Below are 7,031 nucleotides of genomic sequence, written 5' to 3' on the forward strand. Positions count from 1 at the left end.
TTGCACAGACTTTACTATTTATATCACTCTGCACTATCCTCACACACACAAGCACAAGTACTCTATCTTTGCACTATTGTTACGACCCTGGCGGGTCTAGGCCCCGCCCCATGAGATTTTGCATGCCTGTCCTGTTTCTGTCTCCTCAGCAGGTAATGGGAAGCAGGTGTACAACAGGTGTACCCCATGATTGGATGGGCTACAAAAGCCCTGATAAGATGGCAGTCGGAGAGCTTTGGATTGGTCGTTGGATATGGATAGAGATTGGATTTGGGATACTCGTTGGTTTTGGATTGTCGTTGGTTTTGGATTATCGTCCGTCGTTGTTTGTTTATATTACCATTTAACTGACTGTACATTACATCTTTTGTTTCTCTTCACCACACTGACATTTCACCACACGTTTGCCTATAATTATTAGATAAATATAAACTTGTAAATCATTAATAAATATATTATTATTATTATTATCATAAATTCTGCCGTTGCCTCCCCTTTATGTTTCGTGTATTGAGCCGGCACGTAACACTATCCACACAAGCACATGAACACTATCTCCCTGCACTCTTTGCACTACTTTCCTCGTGGACATCACACTGTCACAATCAATGCACACTGTAATATAGGGCCAGATCTATCCTGTATCTGTATACACCCCACTCCCTGTGAACATGTTCTCCCTATGTGTATTTGTTTTTTTTACTGTGATTTATGTTATGTATGTTTGTGAGTTAAGTGTATAATAAGATACTGGATGACCTAAATTTCCCTCGGGATTAATAAAGTATCCATCTATCTATCTATCTATCTACCAGTTATCATGCTCATAAACTGTCTACCATGTTTACATCCTTAGAAGCCAAACTAAAGAGGAAGGAAAATTGAGGAAAAGATAATGACATTTACCCATAATCCCTAAAACCAGGAACTCATCAATGTACCTTCAGCAGCTGCAATAGGCATTGGCATAATTGGCTCCTTAAGCATACACTTGTAAAGTTAACTGCATGCAATCCTTTTAACTTACGTAACATCAACCTTACAGTAAACTTTAAATAACTTCATGTTTCAACACTGAATTCTACTAACTTACTTGTTTTTGGTTAGGTTAGGTGTTTACAGGGCATGTGTTGAGTGCCAACATCACTGAGCAGGTTCATATTCTATTTATGGCCAAATTAAATCATTTGAGTCACTTTAAAATGAATGAGTGAGGTGTGTTTTTCTCTGCTGACATTATGATCATTTTGATTTATGCACATAGTTAAGTGAAAACATTTATTTACTTAAAAGTTGTTATTAGGTTTTACACCGTAAAAAAAGGCATGACAAAACACCTAAGACATTCAGAGGGCAAATGGTTTAATAATGTTAGGCTTAAAAACCTGCCTAAGACAAAATATTCGTGTCACCTGCAAAATCACAAGGCAAGCATTGACAGGTTCAATTCAATTCAATTCAATTCAATTCATATAGCGCCAAAACAATACAATTGTCTCACCCCGCTTTGCAGAGCCCAGGGAGCACAATGGAGCTGTTTAATCAGGAAGAAACCTTAAGCATCACTGAAGCCCTGCCTGTAAGTCAATGCTTTCTTTACTAACATACAAATATATAAATTGTTCTGTTAAACAACTAAAATGCCATGACAACATGGAGAACACCAGTCTGTGGACTGATGCTGAAATAAATAGTCTGCCAGCACTTTGGGGGAGGCTTCTGTTCAAAGCTGGAGGCTACTACCTAGTTAGTTACACCTACACCTAAGCTAGTTACTGACACCCCATACGCTGATGATGGTTTTTCATATAAATCACTTTTAAAGTAACACTATCCAACAATCAACTTTTTGAGGTAAGGTTTTATAGGCAATTAGTTTTGGTACCATCCTCAAATTCATTCTAATAGCATATGGTCATGTGAAGGACAGATTAACACCTGTGTCTTTACCACTAGCCATCCAGGATATGCCCTATGTAGTTCTTTGCACCTTGCAAAAATGGAAGAAAAGCTTTCACAGCATGACATTACAAGCTATTCATAGTTTTCAGTCACGTGACTACAATAGGTAGCTGACGGGCAAAAAGAACAGCGAAACAGCGTTGAACAGTGGACAACTTCGAGCAGTGCCGCCTACTCAACTACGATCGCCATCAACCACAGACAATACCACTATAGCCAGACAGAGATATTTAGAAAAAAATAAAATGTTTGATCCATGTACTGCACCTGCTGACATTTTTATTTCTTTAACCTCGACGAAGTCCCTGCCAGAGCTCCAGTGTGGAGATATTTACATCTATCTAATAGAAAATCCATCCCCCTACACATCTCAAAAACTGAAAGCCTACAAAAGCACAGATAGTTATTTAACTTTCAGAAGTGGATGGGTTCACAACGCTGTCGTCTGGAAGGTGTAAACAAAAAACATCTTCATAATCAGAGCAAAGATGAGTGCCATTTAATAGCTAGCTACCAGCTAGCGAGATACCTGCTGTTAGCTACGAACTACCTGCTGTTAGCTACGAGCTACCTGCTGTTAGCTACGAGCTACCTGCTGTTAGCTAGCAGCCTTTAGCCTACCCAACGCTGTTCTTTATCATTTGACACAATTTTCTGGTTTAAACAAGTACGAACACCTGGTCTGGCGAATGACAACTTAAATTATCTTCCCATATATTTTCTACTGGCATTGTAGTATTACCAGTTGGATGACAAAATACACTAGCCTAGCCTACTTGCTTAGGTACTTGTCGCACTCTCAGAGAAGAAACCGGGTAATCCAATTTGAATTGTGTTGATGCTTTGTTTTCTTGACTTTATTACTTGATCTATTCCTGTTTTAGGTAGTTATTCTGATAAATGAGGCGACCAGAACAGGGTGACTGCTTTTATTGCCAGCCCCAAAAGTATGGCTGCTTTACTGTGTGTCAGAGAAAAATTGACCCAGAAGACGTCTACAATCAACTGGTAGCAATGTGGGCGGGTTTTAAATGCGATAAAAACATTTTTGTCTCCTCGCCGATTTGAACAGCCAAACGGGCAACAACTGTTTAGCATTTTACTACCTAAGTCAGACAATGTTAAAGCGGAGATATTAAATGATATTGAATGAAAGGTGGTCGGTTCCTGTATAAACTTCAGTGTTAAGACAGGTGTGGAATGTGTTTTTTGCCCTTCAGCTGGTCATTCTGACGTCACGTGAAAACTATGAATATTACCAAAAGACACCAGTTAGTGTGTTGGCAAGCTTCTATCAGTGTCAACTGGGATGTTGGCAGTGTTTGCAAGGTTTTTCAATGCCTTTTAGGTAGTTAGCTTGCTAGTTTTGAAACAGAACTCCTTATTGCTGATCTGATTTTGAGACAAAGTGAATGGTGCAATTCCTCGATAGAACCAGCAGAGGGGGTGTTTATTTGCTCTGTTTAAAGTATGACCCTCTTTTGCATGTCTGTATGTGTGTGTGTGTGTGTGTGTGTGTGTGTGTGTGTGTGTGTGTGTGCGTGTGTGTGTGTGTGTGTGTGTGTGTGGACCGGGGGTCTGTCTGTCTCTCTCTCTCTCTGTGTGTGTGTGTGTGTGTGTCTGTCTGTCTGTCTGTCTGTGTGTGTGTGTGTGTTTTGTGTCTGTCTGTGTGTGTGTGTGTGTGTGTGTGTGTGAGTGTGTGTGTGTGTGTGTGTGTGTTTGTGTCTGTGTGTGTGTGTGTGTGTGTGTGTGTGTGTGTGTGTGTGTGTGTTTGCAAAGGGAGAAAGTTGCAAAAAGATGACAAAGAGATCAACATTGCAACAGTAGCATATGGTCATGTGAAAGACAGAAAAACACCTTTGTCTTTCCCACTAGCCATCCAGGAAATGCCCTATTTAGTTCTGTGTTCCGGGCTGGAACACCCTGCAAAAATTGAAGAAAACCAGATATACCAGCAGAGGGGGTATTTATTTGCTCTTTTCAAAGTATGACCCTCTTTTGCATGTCTGTGTGTATATGTGTGTGGGGGGGGGGGGAGAAAGGGAGAAAGTTGCAGAAAGATGACAAAGAGATCAACAGTGCAACAGTTGTGTAAACATATCATGATGAGTATTTAATGACTACACATTCATTGATAACTACTGTAATTATTCAAACAACACTTAATGAGTAACTGAACCATACAACCTTATTTGGCTCCACCTGCAAATATATAATTTGATTTACATTAAAGTTTTTGGAGTACTGACTAATTAGCTGATAGTGCTTTAGGTTTGTCATATCAGTACTTATGGAGCATCTGGTCTAAGTCATGCATATGGCATCTCTTTTCTTTCCACCTTCTCTCTGTGGTGTGATCAAGGAACTCCCCACACACACTTTCTTTTCTCTTTTTTTCTCTTTCACACACACACACACACACACACACACACACACCACACACACACACACACACACACACAGACACACACACACACACACACACACACACACACACACACACACACACTCCTCCTCTCAAACCCCCTCCCCAGCACTCTCATGTTTCATCAGCTTGTTCCTTTCCAGTGGAGGCCTGTGCTGAGTGACCACTAACTGCTCTAGATTTGAAAACCACACGTATGGCTTCTGCTTTTTGCTCAGTATTATGCTTTCCTCAATAGGGTTACCTCTAGCACAGTTATGTGTCCATTTAGCATGAATTCAAGCAAGACAGCACAGGCTACTGGGAAGTATGTGTACAATGTATACAACATACACTGTATTTATAACATATTTTAATATATTATATGTTAATAAATATTGCACATGAACAATTCTATTACACTAAGTCCACTGACAAAACATGAGACAAAATAGCATGAACAATGTTGCCCTGTCTGCGTATATTAAACACCTCTCAGTTTGTCTTATATTTAATCTGTCCATAATGTTTGGGGACTTGTTGAGAAACGTCTGACAACATCTGGCAACCCTGTCTGTAAATGTACTCCGCCCTGAGCACCCCAGATTTGTGCCTGACATCACCTGAGTGTTAGTTCAGCTTTCAGCTCAGAGTTAAATAACAGTACTGGATTTGCTACAGTCAGTGTAGGCAGCAATTATAATATGAGGCATGATGTAATAGCCTTTAACCTACCAATAAGTGTGCAGCATTTATAATATGAGGCATTATTAAATAGCCTTTCAGCTACCAATAAGTGTGTGGCAGTTAGAATATGAGGCATGAATAAATAGCCTTGAACTTATCAATAAGTGTGCAGCGGTCTTTGTGATCTATTTGGTTAGAATGCTCCTTTGTTTTGAAATTTTGCTTCTGAGAATTTTTGTGTAATTGCTAGTACACATGGATGTTACATTGTATTGTATGTGTCTATATAGTACATGGATTGTGTAGAGGAACTGTTTAAGCAAGGTGCCAACAACACCAAGATTGTGGGTTTGATGCCCTTTTGCGGTTACATCAGAGCTTCCTACGAAGAAGGATGTTTGTGCAAAGCCCACCTACCTGTTTCTCACTTAGTGTCACGAGTTTGTACTCAGAGAAAAATAAGTGTGACCTTACATCACTAGACCTCACAGTCCTTCTCTGCACACACACAAACACTTACACACCAAACACACACACTAACACATGCATGCACATACACACACACACACACACATACACACACACACACACACACATACACATACACACACACGCACACACACATACAGTAACACACGCATGCACACACATACACTAACACAGGCATGCACACACACCACACACAAACACACACACACACACACACACTAACGCACACACACATACACACATACTAACGCACAAACACACAAACACATACAGACACACATGAACACACTCACACAGACACACACACACAAAATCACAAACAGACATATCCAGCAATCCCTGCGTAACAGGGACACTAGATTTCAAGTAAATATGAATCAATAATGTCAATAATGAGTGTCAACAATGAATATACAACAATGGCTAAATAACTATTATGAGGCCTATTCTTATTCTTATTATGAGTAGTAATTGTTGTTGTTGTTGTTGTAGTAATAGTAGCTGTAGGTAAGTAAAATAGCAATGCTTCTCAGAATGCACATTGACAGTGCTTCCTGTCTGTGTGTCAGCACTGAAACCTGTGGCTTGGGGTAGAGGAGTGTGGAGAGGAGGGGGCGTGCTGGTTGGTTTGCTCCACTCGTGTGGTTTAGTGGCACACATGCAATGCTGGTTTTTACTAATAGAGATAACACAAGCTCATATCTTATGCATTTTTGCTGCAATGCATGGGCTTTGCCACTTGATACTTGTAATATTTAAAATGAGCTTGATGCAAACTATGATGTAATGAAGAAGGATACATTTAACAACGTTAAAATATTGTTTCAAAACCATTGTTTTCATGATGACATTGGCAATGTCAGTTCATTACAGCATTTCACCCCATCTGTCTTAGGAGAAGCAAAGGTCCAGACCTTCCCAGTGGTGCTGAAACAGAACATGAAGATGAAGGCCATGAAATGACAACAGTGATTTTCACAGCCAAGCACCTTAAAGGCACAGAAAATAGTCATTTCGTATTCGATGCAGTCTTTAATCATTTTATTTTTAGTTATTTTTAGCGTGTTATGCTATTGATTGTCTGATTTGTCTGATACTGTTGTTATCTGAGTGACACACTTTCCTTTAATAAAACCATATCAATGAACCTGCCGTGCCATCTGTTGGTATGAACAAGCTGTGATGTGTCACACATTGATCCATAACGTAGGCTTGCTTAGCCGATCTAATATGGATTAAGATAACATGAAACAGGAAGGTTTGCATGTGTTCCCCAGTTGACCTTATAATGATCTTCCATAACCTCCCTAGGAGTGTTGGAGTGTACATGTACGTATGTAGAGAGAGAGAGAGAGAGAGAGAGAGAGAGAGAGAGAGAGTAAGATACAAAGTCAGGGAGAGATAATAAGAGAAACAGGAGTATAAGAGAGAGAGAGAGAGAGAATAAGATACAGTCAGGGAGAGAGAATGAGAGAGTATAGAGAGAGTG

At 39.9% G+C, this 7,031-nt stretch overlaps 1 long non-coding RNA gene across 1 annotated transcript; it reads left to right on the forward strand.

The window, feature by feature from the left end:
* The first annotated feature begins 1,560 nt into the window (after positions 1 to 1,560).
* LOC122132519 lies at positions 1,561 to 6,470 on the forward strand. The gene is made up of 3 exons (XR_006152214.1): positions 1,561 to 1,579; positions 3,838 to 3,925; positions 6,438 to 6,470. It is a non-coding gene; the product is annotated as an uncharacterized LOC122132519 (long non-coding RNA).
* The last annotated feature ends 561 nt before the right edge of the window (positions 6,471 to 7,031 follow it).

The sequence above is a fragment of the Clupea harengus genome, unplaced genomic scaffold (genome assembly GCF_900700415.2).
Source record: "Clupea harengus unplaced genomic scaffold, Ch_v2.0.2, whole genome shotgun sequence".
Lineage (NCBI taxonomy): Eukaryota > Metazoa > Chordata > Actinopteri > Clupeiformes > Clupeidae > Clupea > Clupea harengus.